This window comes from Furipterus horrens, unplaced genomic scaffold (genome assembly GCF_987537825.1).
Source record: "Furipterus horrens unplaced genomic scaffold, mFurHor1.1.pri manual_scaffold_3, whole genome shotgun sequence".
In the NCBI taxonomy this organism is placed as follows: domain Eukaryota; kingdom Metazoa; phylum Chordata; class Mammalia; order Chiroptera; family Furipteridae; genus Furipterus; species Furipterus horrens.
Genome location: NW_028327173.1, coordinates 167,260,521 through 167,286,692, shown reverse-complemented (window position 1 = coordinate 167,286,692; position 26,172 = coordinate 167,260,521). Strand labels below are relative to the sequence as shown.

At 37.5% G+C, this 26,172-nt stretch overlaps 1 protein-coding gene and 1 pseudogene across 2 annotated transcripts in view; one reads left to right on the top strand and one right to left on the bottom strand.

The window, feature by feature from the left end:
- ZNF609 (zinc finger protein 609) overlaps positions 1–26,172 on the bottom strand; it is a 191,490-nt gene that overhangs the window by 96,257 nt on the left and 69,061 nt on the right. The gene's annotated exons all lie outside the window — the stretch shown is intronic.
- On the top strand, positions 2,453–4,159 carry LOC150016627 (large ribosomal subunit protein eL32 pseudogene; annotated as a pseudogene).

The window sequence follows — 26,172 nt, the reverse complement described above, 5'->3', positions numbered from 1 at the left end:
TCTCACAAGACTGTTTTCCTCATGTTAAACTAACCTTAGCAACAAAGTTTGGTGATTTTATACAAATCTGGGTTAATCTGATTTGTCTCACAAAACAAAACATGAAAATAAAAGGAGTTAACTCATTTTAATAATGTTAACATATCTCAAAGAAGTTTTAGGATTAAACACAAATGCTCCTTTTGGATGCCTTGCTAAAGACAGCCTAGAATCTATGCATTTAACACCACAGATATAAAAAAAATAATAATCAGAAGGATTAAAGAAAAGTAGCGGTCCAAACTTTGGTTCCACTTTCCAGACTCATCCACCGCCACATGTTAAAACAAATGGTGATGTTACTATTCTTTAAGCTTGAGAACTATTTTCTTGGTATCTGTTGCTTTGAGACATAAATGCACCCTAAGTCATCTCAAATGTCTTTTATAGAAATATTAAATGATAAAGAAGGAAAGAAAAAGATATAATGGGAGTGTGATTAAAATTGTTGAATATAAAGTCAGACTACCTGGTTCCACTAATCGCCAACTAGGGTAAGTTTCTTACTTCCTAAAACTCAGTATGCTCATGTATAAAATGGGAGTAAGAATAGTTCCTACCTCACAAAAATGATGTGAGATGCGTTCTGATTATTCAGTGGCTGGCACACAGAAAAAAGATCGATAAATTTAAACTTAAAGAATTATACCCAAAGGAAAATTCAAGAACATCCTGTATGCATTTACTGCATTTGTTTTTGCCTGGAAAGGACAACACAGAAGTTAACTAGCTGACTAACGCTGTCTGCTTCTTGACTGTGAAACACAATGAAAGAATGGCTTATCAGCACATTTTATTTCTCTAGTACTACCCAAAGGTTAACCAACAAATTCCTGTTCAGCGGGAGAAGTATTAAGATAGTATAATTACTGTTGATGCTATTGCACAAGGGGACTCATTGTGAGAGCAAATAGAAACCCCATAACCAGTCTGAGGAGGGACTACTGAAATGGCAGAGCCAACACACTTCGTTACACATTCAGAGGAGTACTCTCCACCTGCTTCGATTTGCTAAGCTTTCAGCATATATAAGAAAATATTTTCCTTGAGGAAAGGCCATGTGGGAAGCTTTTCACAAATTATGTCTAACATAACGCACGATTATTGTCACCACTTTATTCATTCATCTATTCAACAAATAGTTATTAGGCATCCTCCATATCTCAGGCATTTTCCTGCAGTTATTGAGAATACAGGAAACAAAACAGATAAGGTCCCAGGTCTCATGATGCTCTTATATTGTAGAAGACAGGAAGTCGACAACAAACAAGAGAACATCAAAAAGGAATAAGTGTCAAAACGAAAGTCAAACATGATGATATGATGGACTACCTGGGAGCTTATTTTAGGGAAAATTTTTAGAGGAGATGACATTTAAACTGAAACCTAAATGACTAGCAAGGGCCAGTCCGTGTTCCAAGCCAGGATGGGGGAAGAAGGCTAGTAAAAAGGTTCTAGAATAGGAATAAGTTTCATATGTTTGAGGAACAGAAGGAAGGTCAGAGTGGCTGAAGCATAAATAGAAGAGTTAAGAGTGGTAGAGATAACATCAGAAAGAAAAGCTAGGTCATATTAAACTCTCACAGAGGTTCAGGACTTAGCTAAAGTCATACTACTTGTTCCTGGCAAAACTAAAATTTAATTTCATATAAGTCTAACCCCCAAGTCCATTATCTTCCCAGGACACCACAATTAACCTATCTCATTCATTGTTATGGATGGAACTTACCTCAATGCTTTACACACTGTAGATATTTAGTAAATGTTTATTGAAAGAAAAGGAAAATACCTTTGCATATCACTTTTCATTTCTGTTCTGGTCAGAAAAATGTCAACTGACTTTCCAAACACTTCTGAACACTCTCCCTGAAGATTACTAGAAACTATAGTTGTAATTCTCAATCTTAGTCTTGCACTGGAATTACCTGGGAAACTAAAAAAATATTGATGCCTGAGTCCCACCCCCAGAAATTCTGATTTTTGTGCTGGGATGACTATGGATTAGGATTTTAAAACTCTCCCCAAATTATTCTAACATGCAGTCCACGTTGAGAACCATTACTCTAGAGGTTCACAAATTTAAAACCATATGAACATTCAAACAATTTCATCAATTGCTGCTGTGCATCAGGTCCACGGCAAAGGAATAAGAAAAGAATAAGGCCCTGGGGGAACTAGGGTTACTAGAGTTAGGAAAAAAACCTTAAATAAGTGGTTAAATATCTTGCTACTCATGAATAACAGATGACATTAAGAAATTATTGTGTAGTATAATAATGGCATTATTGCTATGTAAGCAAATATCCTCAGTTTTTGGAGATGTGTGTTGAAGTATTTAGGAAAGAAACATCATAATGTCTCAAACTTCAAATTGTTCAACGAAACGAATAAATAAACCACACATATATAGAGTATGGCCAAACTTAATTCAATCTATGCAGTAGGTGATCATTTTACTTCTCGTAACTTTTCTGTGTGTTTAAAATTGTACAGAAAGAAATGCTGGAGGAGAGAAAATATCTTGCTGCAATATAGTCCATTATATTTGAAAATCTGACTTGGTAATTTTTTAAAATCAAATGCCAGGTTTTTAAAGATGTTAGTTCATGCTATCCCAATTAAAAATATAAAGTAAATATTTAAACTCTGTTTATAAATATTTTCTCTCAATTCTACTTAGCCAGATCCTTTTTAGCCCTTCATTTCCACATTATACACTTTACACAGTTTATGATGTTCATTCACCCTTTCAGGGAATCAGATTTCTCAAAGCTCACCACTGAAGTCCTCTGTGGTATCAGCAGCTTCAGGCTGCCTACCATGAAACACGACTAACCTCGGAATGACACTAAGAGATACCACACATGACCTGGAAGAGGATGGTGGCCTCCAGCCAAACTGAGTAACCTACTACTAGGCTGTAACACAATCTCTCTCCACTCGCTCTCCAAAGCAGCTCAGAATTAGTGAACTAATATATTTAGGGTCACCCAAGGTAAAACTGGGAAGTAGGCAACACTGTCTCCACCACTCCCTCCTCCACTGACAGCTTAGGACCCTCCAATTCTAAACCATTCCCCATCTCTTTTGCAGCTGTTCCTTTATTCACATTTAATTCTAAGCTGAGTCAACTAAATAAATTAATCCTAATTAAATATGTTCAGCTAGCTGAGCTTTTAAGAAATGGCTAGAATTTCTGGCTGTTAGTGGTCTCTTCAAATCACATCATGGCCACCAATTCTGATATATATTATATACATACATACATATTCTGAAGTAGTCACCCATAGAGTCTTGTTTGAAGTTTCTATAAAACCAAGTCCACTTTTCAGACAGTTCAAATGTCAGCCATTGACTGGTTATACTTACTTATTTCTCCATGGCTAGTCCAGGAGACTTACTTAAAATATGCCAACAGAGTCCTGACCAGTGTGGCTCAGTTGGTTGAGCACTGGCCCATGAACTGGTTCGATTCCTGGACAGGGCACATGCTTGGGTTGCAGATTCGGTTCCCTACTGGGGCATGCACAAGAGGCAAGCTATCAATGTTTCTCTCCCTCTCTTTCTCCTTCCCTTTCCCTCACTCATAAATAGATAAGTGAATGAATGAATAAGTGAACATTTTAAGAAATATGTCAACAGAAAAGTGCCTAAATAAATGTACAGATCAGCTTCCTTGGCGCTAAGTACGGAGGTGGCAACCATCTCCTACTCGGCACTGAGGCTGCCCTCAGACCCCTCATGAAACCCAAGATTGTCAAAAAGAGGATCAAGAGGTTCATCCAGCAGCAGTCAGACCAATATGTCAAAATTAAGCAGAACTGGCAGGCACCCAGAGATACTGACAACAGGGTGCGCAGAAGATTCAAGGGCCAGATTTTGATGCCCAACATTGGTTATGGGAGCAACAAAGCACATGCTGTCCAGTGGCTTTCGAAAGTTCCTGGTCCACAATGTTAAGAAGCTTGAAGTGCTACTGATGTGCAACAAATCTTACTGTGCTGAGATTGCTCACAACGTCTCCTCAAAGAACTGCAAAGCCATTGTGGACAGAGCAGTCCAGCTGGCCATCAGAGTCACCAATCCCAATACCAAGCTGTGTAGTGAAGAAAATGAATAGACATTGTGTACACAGTGTATTTGTGTAAATAAAACCATAAAATTCTGTAAAAAATGTATAGATCAGTGCTCATGTGGGTACTTAATGTCCTCCTTATTTTAACCAAAACTCATGGTGAATTTCAAGGGACATACACACACACACACACACACACACACACACACACACACAAAAGAAACTTAGCCCAATATTAAGAAAGCTTATCTTATCTTGGTTCTCTTAAGAGATGACCAAAATCACCATAACAATGACTTCAAATACCCTTGCCAAACCTAATTTTCCCAGTATTCCATCCTGCACTCAATGTTTCTGAAATTAAATACAACAAATTAATTGACTAAATTGTTTATGTAACTTAGTGGGTATTCCTAGTAGCCTCTACCCTGGCTGGTTTGGCTCAGTGGATTGAGCGTCGGCCTGCGAGCTAAGTGTCGCTGGTTCGATCTTCCAGTCAGGGCACATCAGAGAAGGAAAACTCTGACTCCAAAAAACCTCCGCTGCCTTGCGGCATACCTCTTCAGGGGAAAGGCTAAGGGAGTAAACCCCGACAGAAAATCCGGAGCCGGAGGCCCTAAGGCGGTTTGACGTTGTAGTCAACACCGGCAACTCCTGCGGCGCACCTGAAGCCAAGCTGTATTGACTCCGTCTTTCCCTTGGACCCTTCAGCTGCGAAGAGAGGGGGGGTCTGCTGCATGGGCAACAGCAGGCCCTCCATATCACCCTGCCCAGGCTCTGTAGCTTCAGCTTCACTGGAGAGGTCACTCCAGCGTCATCACAAGATGTCGATTCAACACGGGAGGAGACAGATACCGTGTCACTCCCGAGTCGGACTGCACAGCCATTCTCGGCGGTGCAGATAGACTCTTAAGAAGCTACACCATCGTCTCTCGAGACCGACGGCTGCCGCCGCCACCGCCGATTCCTAGTAGCCTAAGCAAACATTAAAGGTAACTATGAAGCAGTTTTATAAATAATTAATAAAGAACTTCGTCCCAGTAAAGAGACAAGCACTTACAAAAATTAAGAAACTATTAGTGGATAAAACAATGTTTTGTGAGCAATATGCACACCAATAGCTCAGTGACAACGCTGTTGTTCACTATGATAGAAGTGGATTGAACGGAAGTGGCTGAGTTTGGCACATTCTAACATACGGCTCTTTTAAACTCAGATCATACAGATTGAAGCCACACTGAAATGGGCATACATACTTCGCTTCATTTGCTCCACAACAAAACATACAGACCCTGGTTTCCCTTGTGAATATGACAAAATACCAGTGAATAGGACAAAATTCTAACTAAGGGATGGATTGTATTAAGCCTGAAAAGAGATGTTGTAAAAAGTAAAAATGAAGTCAAAATAAACCTTCACTGCTTGCTTTCAACCTCTAAATGTTAACCTCTCCTTTATATGACCCCCTCCCCACAACTTAAATAAGACCAGAGCTACAGCGATACAACACTCAGTATGCAGTACTTAACAACAGCTCCTCCTATACGGTTATCTTGTGTGATAGTGAATTTCACAAGCAGCTTTCCAGACAGAAAACAGCTCTCTCTTCTCTGAGAGGCAATTATTGTGAGCATCACTCATCTGGCTTATATATTGTTTGGTGTAGTTATCTCCTTAATCCATTTTGTAAGTATAGGTCACCCCCTCCCCCACACAATCAGAAAATTAAGACTTCAGAAGTGACCTCACCTCTTTGCACAGTAACTGCTTTCTCTCTCCTAGGCAAATACCCCTTCCTCCCCACACACAGACATGAAGCTGCTGCTAATATTAGGATTAAAGTTTTGCTGGTTTCTGCTTCTGAACCATAAACTCAGGTTATTGTTTAATTATGACAATCATAAAATCAATGCAAATAAACGAAGACTGTAAAACCCGCTTCCTATTTGTCTAGCACCATTAGTTAAAATTGGGAAATTTAATAGAATTATGTAGAGTTCTTTCAGCCAGGAACTCCGAGAATGTGTGTGGCTGTGATATAGAGGAATTATTAGTAAAAGCTGAACCCAGTGTGGATGTAACCTTAGTGCCTCCATCAAATTAAATGATATAGGCAGCCAAGCATTGTGGTAAGGTGACCAGCTTTGAAGTTACACACAGACCTAGGTGACAAATTAACTTCTCATCCTTTCCAGTTGTGTGATTTTGTGTAAGTAAACGCTTCTAAGCCTAGGTTTCTTCAAATGTAAAATGCTAATAGTTAGCACCTACTTGTCAAAGTTGTGAGATTGTCAAGATAAACTATTGCCTAGCACAGTCTACTTTGAAGGCACTCAAAATAAATGATAGCTATTATTACTAATCGCAATTACTGTCATTGAACAGAATTTGTATTTATTTAGCAACCAAGATTCATCAATATTTGCTACTATGCACAAATGAGAAACAGACTGTATTTAAAAATAGTGAAAAGTGGACCTTGGAGAATGAAAAGATTGAAATGAAATTACAGGTTGTATACTAGAGTCTGAGATCTACTCTCAGGAGTGTGCAAGAGGTTGGCTTTTTCAAAAAACATTTTAAAAAAATGTTTATTGATCAGAGAGAGAGAGAGGGAGAGAGAAACCCACAACACAGGTATGTGCTCTGACCTGGAATCGAAACACCGACCTTTGGTGTATGGGACAGTGCTCCAAAAAACGAGCCACAAAGGCCAGGGCAAAGTTTGGAGATTTGTAAAACTGAAAAGGACAGATAATTCAGATGTCAGATGATGCAATATTAAACAGTATCAAAATACTCACAGGCAGCAGGAGATACACCCTTATCTCACTGAAACTTGAAAGCAAACTCTAATTGTTTTTTTCAAGTAACTTAACAAAAAAGGCACACTAAACCTGCTCGGGAAAAATAACCAAACCACTTTCATCCTCACCATACCCAAACACAACAATGTTTGGTTCCGGCTCCTCAGAGAAGAAATTATGTTAACACTTGATCTGTTGCCTACAATGGGTTTTTGGCCATAAGGACTTGGCTGGTAAAAGTTTCTCTCTAGAGATGGGTTCTAAGGGTCTGAAGTGAAAACTATTATTAGAGAATATATTTTGCACTATAAAAAGGGAGTTATTGAGAATACAGAAACCTCGGGTCTTAAATCATAGCAAGTAGCATTATTATTTTTTTTGAAGTTAAGATGTATCCTGTTTTGGTTTGCTATTTTAAGACTGCTCAATAAGGCCCTGCCCAGGTAGCTCAGTTGGTTAAGTGTCCTGCCGATATGGCAAGATTGAGGGTTCGATCCCTGGTCAGGACACATACAAGAAGCAATCAATGAGTGCATAAATAAGTGGAACAACAAAATTGATGTGTCTCTCTGTCTCTCTCAAAACAACAACAACAACAATAATAAAAAGTCTGGTCAGTAAGAAGGCTGGGCAATGGGACTACAGCATTCATTGACTAGATAAGGAACAACTGACACACAGACTTCTCAAGAGAAAGACTGAAGAACAAGAAAATAGACACTTTTAGGCAACCTACATGCTATCACAAAAATAAAACAAGGTAATGGGTTGACTATGAATAACCAGGGAAAGGTTACCTTTAGATAAGTGGGCCTAGAAGAACTGATGGCTGAATGATGAATAAGCAAGGTACTAGGGAGCAGCAACCAGGCTGAGTGGGGAGCAAGTGCACAAACTCTGAGACAGGACCAGATATAAAGCTTGTGTGGCTGGTATATGAATGTGGAACAGTGGTTAACATCAGTTAAATAGGCAGTCACAATATGTAGGTCAGATATGTAGGGCTTTGGCTTTGGTAAAATAATTTGCATTTTATCTTAATTTGGTGAGTCATTAAGAGTATTTTAAGTAGCAAAATTAGTGACATTAAGACTATAATTGAAACCTAAAGATGTTTTCTGTAAAAGTTCATAGGCTCATTGAAAGTCTTTTGAAGTTCCTGAAAAATGTATGAAGTTAAAGTTAAATTAAAATACACATTCTACGGGCCCTGGCCAAGCGACTCAGTTGGCTGGAGCATCATCCTGTACACCAAAAGGTTGCAGCTTTGATCCCTGGTCAGGGTACGTATAGGAGGCAACTTATTCGACATTTCTCTCTCACACTGATGTTTTTCTCTCTCCCTCCCTAAAATCAGTAAACATAGCCTCAGGTGAGGATTAAAAACAACAACAACACACACACATTCTATGGAATTCAGTCATTTTTGACCTGTTTCTCTTCTTTGGTCCCCTAATCCAGTCAGTTAAGATAGCCCTGCCAATTTCCCCTTCATAATTTTCACTTAATGTTTCTCTTTTGCCAAGCATCCTACTTTAAACTGTTCCATCTCTTGTTCTTTCCTTCCCCCTTTTTCTTAACACGTGCTTATGTGTTAATGTTAAGTGTACAAGATGGACAGAAAACTGAAGAGAAACCCCTGTAGCGGTCCCTGAATTTTCTGTTAGAATCTCAATAGTAAGCATGAAAGATTATATCATTTCCAGGAATAGAAAATAAGAGATTCACTGGATAAGAGAGTAACATGAACAAGGAATAAACAAACTCTGGAACAGCACCTGGTGGCTTGTAGAAAGCCGAAGGATCCTTTGTTGAAAAAAAATAAAGCAAAAAACTAGGTAGACAAGAGGAAAAGTGAATGAAAACACATGGTTACTCTAGATGTAGGACAGAGTGTAGCAGCTCACGTAGTACAGGATGTAGCTACACTACACATGCACCTAGTTTCTACTGTTTCTACTCCTTAAATGCTTGGTTAAAAAACTACGTCCTTATAGAGGCTTTCTGTGACCCTACCAAGGCAGAATTAATTTTTTCCTCCTTTACAGTCTCATATTTGAACTTCTGTTTAGCTCAGTTTTTTCTGTCTTATGTTACACTGTTACTCTTATGGATACAATTATCTTCTTGCTTAGATCACAAAGGGGGCGAACAGAAGAGAAAGGTGGAGCGCTAAACGATGACTGACACCTGTTGAAAGCACTTAGTAAACTGGGAAAGCTTAAACAAATTCACTTGTTCAGTTACTATCTACTGAGCAACTACTATGTGGCAGACACAAAAGAGACATGATCTGTTTTCTCATACATCCTTGGAGGTGGTGCGGAATGTTAGCAGTTGTTAATGAAAAACTGATCCTTGAAAAATGTGGTGGTTGGGGTGTCAACCCCCACGTAGTTGGAAATCACATGTAACTTTGGACTCCCCCAAAACTTAACTACAATCATCCCCAAAATTCTCTAGGAGGCTATGTCATTTTTTAATTTCCCTCAACACTGACCTCTGCATCTGGTACACAGCAGGTGATAAATGAAGGTCAGTATTGGGAATACTTCACATAAGGAAGGCTCTCCTAGTGCTCTGCTGCAGGACCCCCTTTAAAGGTCCTGACTTGGCCACCCGTGGTCTCCTTGCTACAGACTCTAGGGCCTCAGCTAAGCATCCTTTCCACCTGGTTGTTCCTCCACCCCCTCCCCAGCTGACTTATCTCCAGGACTAGAGTCTCACTATCATCATCTCCTTTTAATTCCATCTTTAAGCCAAGCTATCTTTTCTTTCCAAACAGATGTTGCAATTCAGGAAGAATAACAAGCACTCCTTTGACTTAAATGAAAATTTTACATCTTGGAGGCTCCATATTAAAATAGTTCACAAGGTTAGGGCTCATCCTGGAAACTGCCGTCTCTGGGCGCTTCTTCATTTTCCAGTTAAGGCTGAAGTGCTGAATTTAACTGTAAATGCATGAATTCCTTCTGACTCTACAACTGCTTGATTTCAGAATCAGGGATGGAAATAGGATGAAATTGAAAAATCTTAACTTTTTGGGTCAAGGTCCAGATGAAAGACTAGCTGACTAAAAGGGAATGGTGACAGCAAACAAAACACAACACAAAATAAAATAATGAAAATATTTTAGAGTTTCAAAGCTATACAGAGGAATCTGTAAAATAAAACTCTGAAATAAGCCTCAACAATTTAGTTCAAATACCAAAAATTTCCCACATTGCAGTCAATTTAAGTTTTCTACTTGAACTGCATGTGTGAGCGAGACAACATATATTTATTGAGCAGTTACTATGTGCTAGTCAAGGAGGATATGATGATGTGATGCTAGCAGAAAAATAACTTGTGGCAATCAAGCAGCTAGCTAATGATGATATAGGACAAGCGAAGTACAGGAACCTATGGGAACACAAGGAGGGAGTAACTAATCCGGCTCTGGGTCAACAAAGACTTCCCAAAAGTAAAACCTAAACTGAGATCAGAAAAATTAACATGAACCAGACAACAACATCAAGTTATATAATACTTAATAATTGCTAAGCACTATTTTAAGACTATTCCATATATTTACCCATTAATTCTCTCAACAAGGCCATGAAGTATTATTACCTACCTTGTACAGATGAAAAAATTGAGGCTTTGGAGATTAAGTAAATTGCCAAACTCACACAGTTAAGAAGAGGCAGAACGAGGATGAGAACCCAGGCATTCTAGAGGCTCTGCCTCTACCTCTACCTCTATATCTCTACCAAGACAGAAAGCAGGGGGGTGGGGGTGGGGTGGAAAGATATGATGGTAATAGAAGAAATGAAAGTGTGATAGGCAGAGAAATGTTTGCATTAAAACTGGAAAAAAGACAGCAAGAACTGAAGGAAGTTCAATATGGTGGGCTCTTGGGAGAGGTTAAGAATGAAATTTTAAGAGAAACCAGATTAAGCTGGGGCACCTTATATTAAGGTGACCATCAAAAATCATTAGTGTGTGTATTACAACAGGAGTCTATTAAGTGATTTCTTGGTGTCTCTTCATTTGAGACAATCTTTCTATATACCACTATCAGAATTCAACTTCCTAAAACACTATTTCCATGATATCACTACCCTGCTTTCAAAAAGTCTTTAGTAGAGCACTCTGCTGTCTATACGATTCCTTCAAAATTGTCGAGTCTTCACAAAATGACCTCCATCTATCTTCTCAATCTTATTTTTGGATTTTTTTAACCAATCCCAACTACAAATTTTCAACCCTATATAAAATATTATTTTTGTCCTTGGAACAAACAGTCATTGCTGAGTAAAAATTTAGAAGAACCCTGGCCACCTAGCTCAGTTCATCGGAGTGTCGTCCTGATACGCCAGGTGTGATCCTCAGTCAGGGCACATACAAAAATCAACCAATATTGATTGTATAAATAAACAGAACAAATTGATGCCTCTCTCTCTTCCCCCCACTTCCCCTCATTCTCTAAAATCAATAAATAAAAATTTAAATATATATTTTTTAATTTAGAATAAATATTTCAATTTAACAGTTTGTATCATACTTCGACCTACAAACCATATACTTAACAACACTGTGGGAATTCACGGGTACAAAGCAAAATGCATATATATGAAGGGAAAGGTGCCCAATGTTAAAAATGGTTATTGTTACATGTTGGATTATGGATGGTTTTTGTTCTCTATATTTCATGGTATCTTGTAAGTTATCTACATGAGCACAAGTCAGTTTAACAATTAAAAAATATATAGTTTTCAGGGGAAAACACATAATCTTAGTGTTCCATGAGGCAGAAAATCAGAGACACACTTGGAATTCCTAAATAATTCCTGTAGTAATTCCTACTCAAATTGCTATTACAAAGTTGTGAAGCACCACATCTTTAAATTAAAAAAAAAGTCAGGACCTACAATTGCATAGTTGATAGTAAGTGGAAGTGACAGTTTTTACTTGTTTTTCAAAACATATGCAGCACACCTCCAATAAACATCTTTTTAAGGAAGAACAATCAGGTAGCAAGGATGAGATGACTGAGGAGAGAAAACAAATATTTTATCCTGAGTTGAGATTTGCATTAAGTCAGGAAGAGGAAAAGAAATCTTTTTTCTTCTTCCTGCTTTAAATGTGTACTTAACGTATCCGAGTAAGCCCCAACAGTCTACACCCCTCACCAGATACAGAAAAAATGATCAAGGTATAAAATTCTTCACAATGCCTTTTATTCTCATAAACATTACTACACTATGGATTTTGCCAACACTCTGAACTGCCTCACCTCTATGATATTAAGTGACAAATTGCTCTGACTGTAATTCCCATCCCCTACTTTTTATGCCCTTGGTTCTACAGGTTCCTACAATTCCTTGCTTTGAGCTGTTGGTGGATTCCAGTACTTTTATCTCTGGATCATATTCCAAGTTCAGCCTGATCCAACACTTCCCTTGCCATTCAGTATGACTTTAAGACCAACCATTTAAATTAGGATCTCACTATGGTGGATTTCATAGACCACAACCAATTCTGAAAAAAAAAAATTAGGAGATTAATATATGATTGGCAATTTTTTATTTAAAAGAGAGGATAGTAAAACAAATCAAACACTATCATCTATAATCATAATTTCATAAAAGGGCCTTTAAATACCAAAAGTAGGAAAAGCACTCTCAAAATAAAGGACAGTGCCTTCCCAGGAAGAAAAGAAAAATGAGAATAAGAACAGACAAAAAGAATTAAATTTTTTTCAAATGTAAAATATTTTTCATTTTCAAATTTATAGTTTCCTTTATAATATTTTTCTGTGTAATTATTTTCTCTACAAAAAGAAGTCAAATTGGAAACTGTATTCAGTAGTACCACCAGAATTGAAGCTTGAATGTCAGTTCATAATTTTCAGGGTGCATTAGTCCCTCTCTATGTCGCAGTTCACTTATCGTGGCCTCACTGTATCACGGGATTTTAAAAATATTATATTTATTTATTTATCGCGGATCTTTCGCTATATTATGGGACTTTGCGGTACTGTATCTGTATGTTGTTAAAGTTACGTAGGTTTAAGAGTGTAGAATAAATGTAAGGTTCATACTTCGCGGGGGCGTCTGGAACGTAATAACCGCAATAAGTGAGGGAATACTGTAAACAGAAGGCAGTTAAGGGACATTGGTCTGCTCTTCAGCAGTACGTGGACTCTACTGAAGGACTGAGATGGTAGACCAGGTCTGGAAAAGGCTGCAGGGCCATCTGCCATCTCTCAAGGGGAAGATGACAAAATATATCTGAAAGAGAATTTGAAGACTACTAAAAATCAGACAGGTATACCTTTTCTAAAAATACATCTTTTGGAAACTCTTAGCAGATATTTCTTCCACTTTAGTACTGGTTCTCCCTTACCCCTGTCCTTTTAAGAAATCCACCCCTATCCACACCAACCTCCTCCAGGGCCACCTACAATAACAGAATGGACTGCGGTGGAGTAGGAGGGATAGGAGGCATTAAAGACACAAGCCAGAGCAGAACCTGTGATTTGAGTTAAACAAATTCTTGAGACTTTGAAACAAGAGACAGAGCATGAGTTAGATCAACAGCCCCCAACCTTTTTGGCAGCAAGGACTGGTATTGTGGAAGATGGGACAGGTGTCGGGTGGGGACAGGGGATGAGGGACAGGAAGTGGAGCTTAGTTGAACTTTGATCGCTGCGAGGTTCCTAACAGGCTTCCAGGGGCTTAGGGACCCCTAAGTTAGATCAATGGCTCAACTTCTTTGACCATAACATAGAGTGAAAATTACATCGTATTTCATTATCTCTAACTTGGATTATTGTATTTCTCTTCCAAATGGTCTCCTTGCTTCCATCCTTGACAACCATCAGTCTATGCTCAATAAAGCAGCTACAGAGATCCTGTTACACCTAAGTGGTAAGACTTTCGCTTCCAGCCAAGATTGAGTAAGAGAGATCAGATTTATCATCCTGCCTGAAACAAGAAAATAAATAAACAAACAAAAATATATGAAATACTCTGGGGACGGAGGGTTGGAGGTTGGAGGTATTGAGCAAAAAAGAAAAAAAAAAAAAAAAAAAACGGAAAAAGAACTCATCCACATGGACAACAGTGTGGTGATTGGGGGTGCGGGGGAAGGCGGGAAGAGGGGGTGCTGGAGGTGAAAGAGGGTATTAAAGGGGATAAATGGTGATGGAAAAAAATTCAATACAATAAAAAGTATGAAATGCTTATGATGACACTGGATCACGGTTTTGTGAACCAATGTCTTCCGAATAAGTTCAAAAAAAACAACACACTGGACCAGAAAACAAAAACAGCGATCTCTGACAGATGAGAAACAAATGAAGTAAGCTCTATAATTGCCTGAGAGAATTTCTAGGTCACTGTGTGGAAATCCAAACAGAACCCAGCAAAAGACAGAGCTGGGATTTGGGGGAGGTTGAAATAACTGAAGTTTGCAGGGCAGAGTACAACAAGAGCACAACAAAAGGAAGTGCTGCAAAACTTCTGAAGAGCTGCAGAGGGTCCCCTCCAGTTATCAGAGAGCACTACTGGTCAGCACGCGTCTGCGAGGAGACTACCTAAGGCTGGGAAGAGAACTACCCAAAAGAATTAAGAGAGGGGGGAAATACCTGTAGCTCACACAAGACAGGAAACAATGCCTGTTCTCACCACCAGAGAAGAAAACCTCATAACTCACGAGAGCATCAGACAGGGTCCGTCCATATGAGGGTTTGGCTACAGTAGTGAAGAAAATCAGCGGTACTTTAATGCTGCATTTGTCCTACCTAAGGAAGCTTAAAGGATAAACTATTTCTGAGAAATCTAACCACAACCCAGAACAAAGCTCAAGAATATTTAAAGTAGTAAGAAATATCCAGCACAATGTCTGGTATCCAATAAAATATTACCAGGCATGAAAAGAAACAGGAAAGTCTAATCGGTAATGAGGACAATTAATCTACTGAAATCAACCCAGAAACGACACATGATAGACAAAAACATTAAAAATAATCATTATAATATTCCATTCAAAGTGTTCAAAGACAATTTAAACATGTAAGTGGAAATTTTGTAAATATAAAAGATCTCAATAAAGCTTTCAGAGATGAAAACTATATGTGAGATGAAATGGACACAATTTGAGAATAAGGGCAGATCAGGCACTGCAGAGGGAAGTTTGGTAGACTTGAAAACACAGAAACTATCCAAAATTAAACATAGTAAAAAAGGCTAGTAAAAAAGAGAGACAAGTTCAAGTGAAATAATAAGCATGTAATCCAGGTCTGAACAGAGGGGAAAAAAAATTCGATTAACAACTGAAAAACTTCCATAGTTGATGAAAACCATAAATTCATAGAAACAAGAATTGAAACAAACCCCAAGCACAAGAAGCATGAAGAAAACTATGTTAAAGCACATCAAAATCAACCTAATTAAAAGTGATAGAAAGAGAAAATCAACCAAGCTCAAAAAAAATTTTTTAACTGCTAAGTGTACTTAAATTTTAATTAAATTTAAAAGCAGACTCACACACAGAGGGACAAATATAAGGGTGACTACAGATTTGAAAGAAACAGTGCAAGCCTTGAAAGACAAACTAACAGACCCACTCAAGAAGAGAAAATCCGAATAGTGTTCCATATATTAAAGAAAATTAATTTTCAGTTGAAAGTATTCCCACTCCTATTTCCCTAAGTGTTTACCCATGAGGCCCAGAAGGCTTCTCTGGTAAATTCTACTAAACATTAAAGAAAGAGATAATACCAATTCTGTACAAACGCATCTACAAAATCGAGAAGGTGGGAATACTTCCTGAGGCGAAAATTACTCTGGAACTCAAACCAAAGACAGTATATGAAAACTTCAGGTCAACATTCTTTATGATTATAGATGCAAAAAACTGGTTAAAAATTAGCAAATCAAATCCAAGAACACATAAAAAGTTTACTCCAGTAGTCTCCCCTTATCTGCAGTTTCAATGACCTGTGGTCATAGTCCAAAAATAGTAAATGAAAAATTCCAAAAACAGACCATTTCTAAGTTTTAAGTTGCAGACTGTTCTGAGTTGCTTGATGAAATCTCATACTGTCCTGCTTTGTCCCACTGAGGATGTGAATCACCCTCTGTCCAGCATATTCATACTCTGTACACTAGCTGCCTGTTAGTCACTTAGTAGCCATCTGTCTTAGTTATCAGATTGCAGGGCTTATGTTCAAGTAATTCTTATTTTACTAAATGGCCCCATAACACAAGAGTAGTGATGATGGCAAATAAGATATGCCAAAGGGAAGTCATAAATTGCGTCCTTGAAGTGAAAAGATACATATGTATAGAAAAAACATAGTATATGAGGGTTCAGTAACTAAATGTGGTTTCAAGCATCCACCGGGGGTGGGGGTGGAGGGGTTGTTTTGGAAAATATCCCCTGCAGATAAGGGGGGACTATTGTACATTATAATCGAGTGATTTTTTACCCAAGGAACAAGGTTGTTTGAACACCTGAAATGCAATCAATATAATTTGCCACTAACAGAATAAAACAGTAATGGACTAAAAAATTTTTAAAGTATGTAATCATCTCAGTAAATGAAGGACACCTGACAACATCTGTTGCTGAAAAAGAGTCAGCAAACCATGAACTGAAAGGAACTTTCTCAATCTGATCAAGGGCATCTATGAAAAACCTACAGATAACATAATTTTTTTATACATTGCGCCACTGAGCAGGCCTTTCTCCATGCTCCTGCCTCTGCCTCAGTGACAGACTGCTGTTGCTTGTACTCAGAGCAAGGCTAGGGGTGGGAAAGGATTCTTATGCTCTAGTTTCAGTCTTTAGCAGACCCTGTGCACCCACATCTCAGGGGTGGAGTTTACCCCAGCAGCAGGTGACCTCTGTTTCCTAATCAGTTCAGGATCTATTATACAGCTCAGGCAGGTTTCCTGCAATCCTTCTCTTCCTGCCCCTTGCACTGACACCTTTTCCTCCCTAAGGAGCAACTGAACTCTGTCTAACTTTGCCTTGTAATCTAAGAGGTACTGGGCAGAAGGGAGCAATGGGCAGGGATTTTGGTTTGTTTACTAAGGTATTGCTGTGTGGCACATAGTAGGCACTCAATAAATGTGACGAATTAATTTTATGTTGCAGTAAGTATGTATTCAAACATACACAACCTTACTAACTGTATTGAATTATTTTTTTAAAAAATGTTGGTTGCAACCAACTTAATCGATTTCATAACCTAGTAATGAGTAAAATCTGCAATTCATGAGGAGGGTGCTGACTTATGCAAAGTAAGTGCCGTGTCAGCCATGTACAGCCAGACGCAGAGATGAATGTTCTCGAGAGGGGGGTCTAGCTGTACTCTTGTGTTTGGCTGCCCTTATGATTGTCTCCTGAAGCCTTACAATTACTCCCTCACTGACTTTTGTTAGAGTGGATTTCTCTTTCTTGCAACGCAATTATTCCTAATTTAACCTTAATCCAATCCCTATCATTCAATTTTTTGATTTGCTTTGTTTTCATTCTTTAATTTTTCTTGTGAGCTACAGAGCAATGCTAGTAAATCCATATAACTGTGGCTGTTTTGCTCAACAACAAATTCCTGATAACCATCCTTCGGTAACTCTTTTAATGCTATTCAGCAATCAATCTGTTTCTACATGACTCCTTATCCTGAATCTGTCACTTTCCAACTAACCTGGAACTCTCGAAACTTTCCCCAGTACTCCCTCCTCACCCTCAGCAAACATTGGGTTGGCCAAAAAGTCCATTTAGTTTTTTTCCATAAAATAAAAGACACGTATTTCATTTTCACCATAACTTTATTGATTTGGATATCTTGGATATGTTGGCTATCTCCTGCTAATGGCTTCTAGTGTGTAGAGGCCAGGGGTGCTGCTAAACATCTTTCAATGCATAAGACAGTGCCACAGAAACTTTGCAAACCACTTCTGGCACGTTCAGTCAGTCACAGCACCTTCTCCATACACTGCACAAGTCTATTTTTGCGTTTCAGCTGCATTTTTATCTTTCTTGAAGTAATTAAGCATTATATGCCAAAAATTTGCATATTTCCTTGCATCTTCAATATTAAAATGGCTGCACAAAAATTCATCAGTTCACACTGACATGACAGCTGTCACAATACAATCTAACAAAATTGTTTTGAATGAAATTAAAGACAACTAAATGCTACTAGAGCCATCTTATGGAAAAAAACTAAATGAACTTTTTGGCCAACCAAATACTTTGCCACTAAAATGAGACTAGGATTTATCTATCCTGGGCTCTCTTAAATTTCTAATCTTTTCAATTCAAAATTCCCTTCTAAAAAATTTTTTTCACCTATTTTCTTCACCTTCTCCTATATTAGAGGAAGATCAAATTCTCTCTCTGATGTGGCTAAACCTGATATACTTTATTTCAAACAGATAATAAAGAATATAAATACTTTTGTAGCCATCAACCAGCTTTGTTGCATCTTAATACTGTTATATTACTCCAGACATCCCTTTAAAAAAAAACTAAAACATTATATATTGAAGCCTCCTATGCACCCTTCTCTTAACTCGTGCCCTCCTTTCGCCCTCCCCTAAGGGAAACCACTATCATAAATTCAGGGTCTATTGTTGCCAAACATACATTTTAAGCATTCACTATACAGGGTAGGCAAAAGTAGGTTTACAACTGTGGGGAAACACAGCTTATTCTTGTATTGTTGTTTATTAATTATTGTATTATTTAGTTGTATTACAACTATAATTCTACTTTTGCCCACCCCTGTATACTTATATATTCAAACATTATAGTATACTATTGTTTTCCAAGTTGTGTACCTTTTTTCTTAATACTTACTTGACCTCTTCTAATTTTCTTCAATAAGCATGTTATTTAAAAACTATTCTCTACTGCCCTGGCCTAGTGGTTCCATTTGTTGGAGCAAACTCCCCTACATCAAAAGGTTGTGGGTTCGAGCCTTGGTTGGGGTATGTATAGGAAGCAACCGATCTCTCTCTCTCTCTCTCAAATCAATAAAAACATATCCTTGGGTGAGGATATATATTCCCTACTTAAAAAACAACAATCCTTTTCTTTTTCTCTCCCTTCTAATTACTTAAATTTCTTATTTTTTAAAAATGCTCACTGAGGATATGTTTATTGATTTTAGAGAGAGAGAGAGAAAGAGAGAAACACTGATGTGAAAGAGAAACACTGACCAACTTCCTCTCATACATGCCATATTGGGGGATCGAGTCTGCAACCTAGGTATGTATGTGCCCTGACCAAGGATCAAACCTGCAAACTTTTGGTGCACTGGATGATGCTCCAACCAGCTGAGCCACCAGACCAGGGCAAACTATTGAAACTTCTAAGGGAATAGTCTATACTTGCTACTGCCACTTTCTTACCACCTGCTTTTTCCTAAATCTTTTATGCAACTCTTTAAATTCAGGGCTAAGTATCCTTAGAGGTTAAGAAAAAAAAAAACCCAGATACTAGATCACTGAATAAAAGTTGGATCTTTACCTTACACTATATACAATAATTAACACAAAATGGATCAAACCTAAACATGAGAGAGAAAACAATAAACCTCTTTGAAGAAAACATAGCAGACATTGGATTTGGCAATCATTTCTTGGCTATGACACCAAAAGCACAGGCAACTAAAGATAAAAGAGATAACTTGAACCTAATCAAAATTAAAAATTTTATGCATCAGAGATGAAAGACAACCCACAGAATGGGAGAAAATATTTGCAGAGTATAGCTATAATAAGGGATTAATAACCACAATATAAATGACTCCTAAAATTCAGCAACAACAAAAAAAGCAAACACAATTCAAAAATAGGCAAAAGATTTTAATAGATATTTCTCAAAAAAAGACATACAAATGGACCATAGGCACATGAAAAGATGTTCAACCTACTCATTAGGGAAATGCCACTCAAAACCACAATGAGATGCCATTAAGATAGTTATTATCACACAAAACAAAAAACAGATAATAAATGTTGGTGAGGGTATGGAAAAACTGGAACTCTTGTGCACTGTTGATATAGGAATATAAAAAATGGTGTATCCACTATGAAAAACAATATGGCGATTTCTCAAAAAATTAAACATAGAATTACCATATGAGCCAGCTGAGACTCAAGCTAATACCTGCACACACATATTCATAGCAGCCAAAAGGGGGAAGCAACCCAGTATTCATCAAAATATGAATGGATAAACAAAATGTGTTATATATATACAATGAAATATTATTCAACCTTAAAAAGAAAGTAATTCTGATACATGGTTCAACATGGATGAAACTTCAGGACATTATGCTAAGTATAATAGGTCAGTTACAAAAAGATAAATACTGTATGAGTCTACTTATATGAGGTACCTAGAATAGTAAGATTCATAGAGACAGAAAGAATAATAGTTGCCAAGGGCAGGGAAGAAGGAAATAGGAAATTGGTTAATGGATATAGTTTCAGTTTTGCAAGATGAAAAGAGCTCTGGAGACTGTTTGCACAACAATGTGAATACATTGATAATTAGCATATTTTATTTATCAGTATACTTAAAAACAGTTAAGATGATAAATTTTTTGTTACATGTTTTACCAGTTTTCTTTAAAGTAAAAACAAACAAAAAAAAACCACACGAAAAAACCCATACTGACTCTGGAACCAGATTACCTGGCTTTGAATCTTGGCTCTGCTACTTCTTAGCTATGTAACTAGTCTTTACCTCATTTCTTCAGCTACGGATGGGATGACATTATAGTAGTCCCTCTCTATATTGCGGTTCACTTATCACAGCCTCACTGTATCACGGGATTTTTTAAAATATTATATTTAATTATTTATCGCAGATTTTTTGCTATATTGCGGGATTTTGCGGTACTGTATGTGTATGTTGTTAAAGTTACGTAGGTTTAAGAGTGTAGAATATGTTTAAGAACATAAGTAGTGTTTATAAAAGTGTGGAAAAGGTTAATAAGGGAGTGAGAAAGGTTAATAAGGGACTGGGAACAGTTTGTAAGTGTGGGAAGGGTTTATAAAGCCTTAAAATATATATAAATACTAAATTAAATGTAAGGTTCCTACTCCTCGGATTTTCACCTATCGCGGAGGGGAAGGGGTGTCTAGAACGTAATACCCGAGATAAGTGAGGGAATACTGTAGTACATATATGCTAACTTCTCACAACAGTATTAGCACACACTGAGACCTATCGTAAGCATTTTTTAATATCAGATTCACCATTTTGAAAACGTTAATGTGGAATTCAGGCCTGCAGGCAAAGGTGAGTTTCTCCCACGCAAAACTGAATAAAACAATATATGTGCTTGTATTCAGAGTTTTCAGGTAAACTCCTGATATAAAGCAGCACTAACACACAAACTGAGGAAAGATTTCCATATTTTATTTTTTCAAAGACTTCATTTCCTTTTTTTTATTTAATCTTTATTGTATTTTTTCCATTACCATTTTTTCTCCTATATCCCCCTCCACCCAGCAATCACCACAATGTTGTCCATGTCCATGAGTCCTTTTTCTTTTTTGCTCAATCCTTCCATTCCCCATCCAGAGCTGTAAGCCTGCTCTCTATCTATGAGAATGTCTCTATTTTGCTTGTTACTTCAGTTTGTTCATTAGATTCCACATATGAATGAAACAGCATGGTATTTATCTTTCTCTGACTGGCTTATTTCACTGAGCATAGTGTTCTCCAGGTCTACCCACGCTGTCTCAAAGGGTAAAATTTTCTCTTTTATGGCCAAGTAGTATTCCATTGTGTGAATGTCCCATAGTTGTTTTATCCACTCATCTACTGATGGACACTGGGGCTGCTTCCATATCTTGGTATTGTAAATAATGCTGCAATGAACATAGGGGTGCTTATGTTCTTTTGAATTAGTGTTTTGGGTTCCTTCCGATATATTCCCAGAAGTGGGATCGCTGGATCATAAGACAGATCCATTTTTAATTTTTTTAAAGTAATTTTATTGATTATGTTATTACAGTAGTCCCAATTTTTTCTCTCCTTTGCTCCCCTCTCCCCAGTACCCCCCTACCCTCCAGCAATCCCACCTCCCTTAGTTCATGTCCACGGGTCATGCATAAAAGTTCTTTGGCTTCACCCTTTCCGATATTATTCTTAACTTCCCCCTGTCTATTTTGTACCAAACAATCATGTTTCTTAATCCCTGCACCATTTCCCCATTCCTCCCCTTTCCCCCTCCCAGCTGATAACCCTATGATTCTGTTCCTATTCTGGTTTGCTTAGTTGGATTTTATTCAGTTGTTGATAGCTGTGAGTTTGTTGTCATTTTAATGTTCATAATTTTGATCTTTTTCTTAAGTAAGTCCCTTAGACATTTCGTATAATAATAGCTTGGTGATGAACTCCTTTAGCTTTACCTTGTCTGGGAAGCACTTTATCTGCCCTTCTGTTCTAAATGATAGCTTTGCTTGATAATCTTGATTGTAGGTCCTTGCTTTTCCTCACTTTGAATACTTCTTGCCTGCAAAGTTTCTTTTGAGAAATCAGCTGATAGTCTTATGGGAACCCCTTTGTAGGTAACTCTCTGCTTTTCTCTTGCTACTTTTAAGATTCTCTATCTTTTACCTTTGGCATTTTAATTATGATGTGTCTTGGTGTCGTCCTTTTCGGTTCTAGCCTATTTGGGACTCTCTGTGCTTCCTGGACTTGTATGTCTATTTGGGAAGTTTTCCTTCATTATTTGTCACATAAGTTTTCAATTTCTTGCTCTTCCTCTTCTACTCCTGGCACCCCTATGGTTTGGATGCTGGCACGTTTAAAGTTGTTCCAGAGGTTCCTAAGCACCTCCTCATTTTTTTCAATTCTTTTTTCCTTATTCTGTACTGTTTGACTGTTTTTTTCTTCCTTATGTTCCAAATCATTGATGTGAACCCCGGTTTCCTTCCCTTTACCATTAGTTTTGTGTGGATTTTCCTTCATTTCATTTAGCATAGCCTTCACTTCTTCCCTTATGCGTTTGCCGTACTTAAGCATATCTGTCAAGCCTGTGAGCATCTTATGACCAGTGTTTTGAACTCTGCACCTGTTAGTTTGGCTATCTCCTTGTTGCTTAGTTCTCCCACTGGAACCTTGACCTGTTCCCTCTTTTGGGCCTCATCTTGACAGGCCTCTGTGTTTGTTTGCCTCTGTGTCTTAGATAGAGCTGTCGCTCCTGTTACCTTGTCCCATTTTTAATTTTTGAGAAATTTCCATACTGCTTTCCATAGTAGCTACACCAGTCTGCATTCCCACCAACAGTGCAAAAGGGTTCCCCTTTCTCCACATCCTTGCCGGCACTTGTTGTTTGTTGACTTGTTAATGATGGCCGTTTTGACTGGTGTGAGGTGGTATATCATTGCGGTTTTAATTTGCATCTCTCTGATGGCTAGTGATGTTGAGCATCCTTTCGTATTCCTGTGGGTGTTTATTTTTCTTTTGTTTCCCTTGCCTGGGGAGACAGATCTGATAAAATATTGCTACGAGTATTGTCGAGATTTTGCTGCCTGTTTTCTTCTATTATTTTTATTGTGTTGGGTCTAACATTGAAGTCTTTGATCCATTTTGAATTTATTCTTTTGTGTGGTGTAAGAAGGTGGTCTACTTTCATTTTTCTGCACATTTATTGAATAAACTATCTTTAGCCCACTGTATGTTCTTGCTTCCTCTGTTGAATATTAATTGACTATATAGGTGTGGGTTTCTTTCTGGGCTCTCTATTCTGTTCCATTGATCTATGTGTCTGACTTAGTGCCAGTACCATGCTGTTTTGATTATTATGGCCTTATAATATAGTTTCACATTAGGTAGAATGATTCCTCCAACTTTGTTCTTTTTTATCAGGATCGCTGTTGCTATGTGGGGCCTTTTGTGGTTCCATATACATTTTAAAAATATTTGTTCTACTTCTGTGAAATACATCATTGGAATCTTGATAGGAGTTGCATTGAATCTATAGATTGCTTTGGGTAGTATGGACATTTTAATGATGTTCATTCTTCCTATCCATGAACCAAAGACTTCATTTTCAATTTTGAATATTTCATCTCAAGTAGTTTGTTTTAGTAGATGTTCTAAAAAATTTTCAGGGATTCTAATCAGTACTATTAACTGGGTACATTAACTAATATCTTTTGATTCATCAATCTGTAATGAAAAGCATCAGATTTAACAGGCAACTGGTATAGTGTTGTTTCTATAACCGCTTATGTTTTACAATGTCCGTAAGTAGAATTACTCAAAAGCGGCACCTATTTATTTCCTTTTCTTCACCAATCTCAAACATAATATTAACCACTTCTAAGCAAGATGGTAAAATGAACAATTCTCTAATTGTGTAAGGCTATGACCCTTGTTTCCTATACTGTATTTGTAGATTCAAATGTTTTTCTGTGAAAATGGAATGTTTTGTGGTGAGAGGTCAGTGTAGTTTGCTCGGAACCATTTTTCCTGAAAAGTCTTCCTTGCAAATAGGACAATTAAGTTGGAGAAGAAAATCAATGGGGACTGTATAGCTAAACTTTAGATCATCCTCATCAGAGGTTCATCATTGACTGAATAATTATGAATTAACTTTTTTCCCTGCTATTTGGTTTGTGAAGTGACTCTGGTGATTTTCCAGCTTTAATCTAGTAGTCTATAAGGGTCTTTTAAACATATACGAGTCTGTACACCCTTTATTCCCCCTTTTCTACCTCATTTTTCTTCAACACCCTATTTGCTCTAAATAGATCATTTTCATGCTTGATATTTACTGTGTATTTCTCCCACTAAAATGTAATCAAAACAGGGATTTCTTTCTTTCTTTCTTTTCCTTCCTTCCTTCCTTCCTTCCTTCCTTCCTTCCTTCCTTCTTTCCTTTCTTCCTTCCTTCCTTTCTTTCTTTTTTTAACTCTTTTGTTTAGTGGTGTATGCTAAGTATCAAAACAGTGCCTGGTACCTGGTGAACATTCACTCACTAAGTATTTGTTCAATCACTGCACTGGTAAACAGCCTTACAAATGGCCAGAGGTAATTCCACTGTCCTCAGATGTAACCTGATTTTAGGAAGTGTTTCTTTTGGGCCAGAGCCAAATTGTATTGTTCTTTAGAGCACAGCACCTTCTTTCTAAATTTTCAAAAGCCCAGAGGGCAAAACTGCCTTATTTACCATCTGCCATACCAATTCTTCATGATTATTACTGCCAATGTATTCATCCACTTCATATTCAATGTTCCCACTTCAATTATGTCATCCTAACATGACTGCAGAGGTCTATAAGGATAAGGCTTTCAAATAACCAGCCAGAACACTAAGAAGCCAAAAGTCCAGATTATGTCTTACTGCCCTTCTGCCTAACGTTGAATAAGATAAATGCAATATTGACATCATGGTGGTCTATGTAAAAAGTCCTAGGAAACCTAAAACAAAACAAACAAACAAAAACCCTGCTAGAAATAAAAACTAAGTGACTTCAATAGAAGGTCAAATACCAAATGTAACTGCATTTTCTATATATTGGCAACAAATAAATGAAAAATGAAATTTTATTAAATACCATTTACAACAGCATCAAAAAACATGAAAAATTAAAATCACAATGACAACCATATCCAGCTTGAAGCAGCTAGAGGAGCTCGAGACCGTCACCCACTGTCCTTTATAAGATTATAAAGGGTCTTAAGTCTGAGAGGGAGGGATTGTTATTTTTTATTGTTAAAATAATTAATTAATTAATTAAAAAGAAGAAGAAGAAGAATATATGAAAGGGTGAGGCAGGAGAGCTTGTATGTACGACCCATGGGCATGGACTTGGGGGGATATTGTTGAGGGAGGGAGGGTGCTGGGTGGAGGGGAGCAAAGGGGAAAAAACTGGAACTATTGTAACAATATAATCAATAAAATATACTTAAAAAAATAAAAAACCACAATGAGGTACTACTTAAAATCCACTAGGATATTATAATGAAAAAGACAAAAAATATCGGTTCTAGCAAGGATGTACAGCACTTAGAACTCTCATATTACCATATGACCCAGTAATTCCACTCTTAGGTATTTAACAACAACAACAAAAATATTATGTCCATAAACAAAATGTATACAGAAACATGCACAGCTTTATTTATAAGAGCCCAACACTAGAAATAACCAGAATTTCCTTCATTGGTGAATAAACAAATTGTGGTATATCCCTACAATTAACTCAAGTACTCAACAAT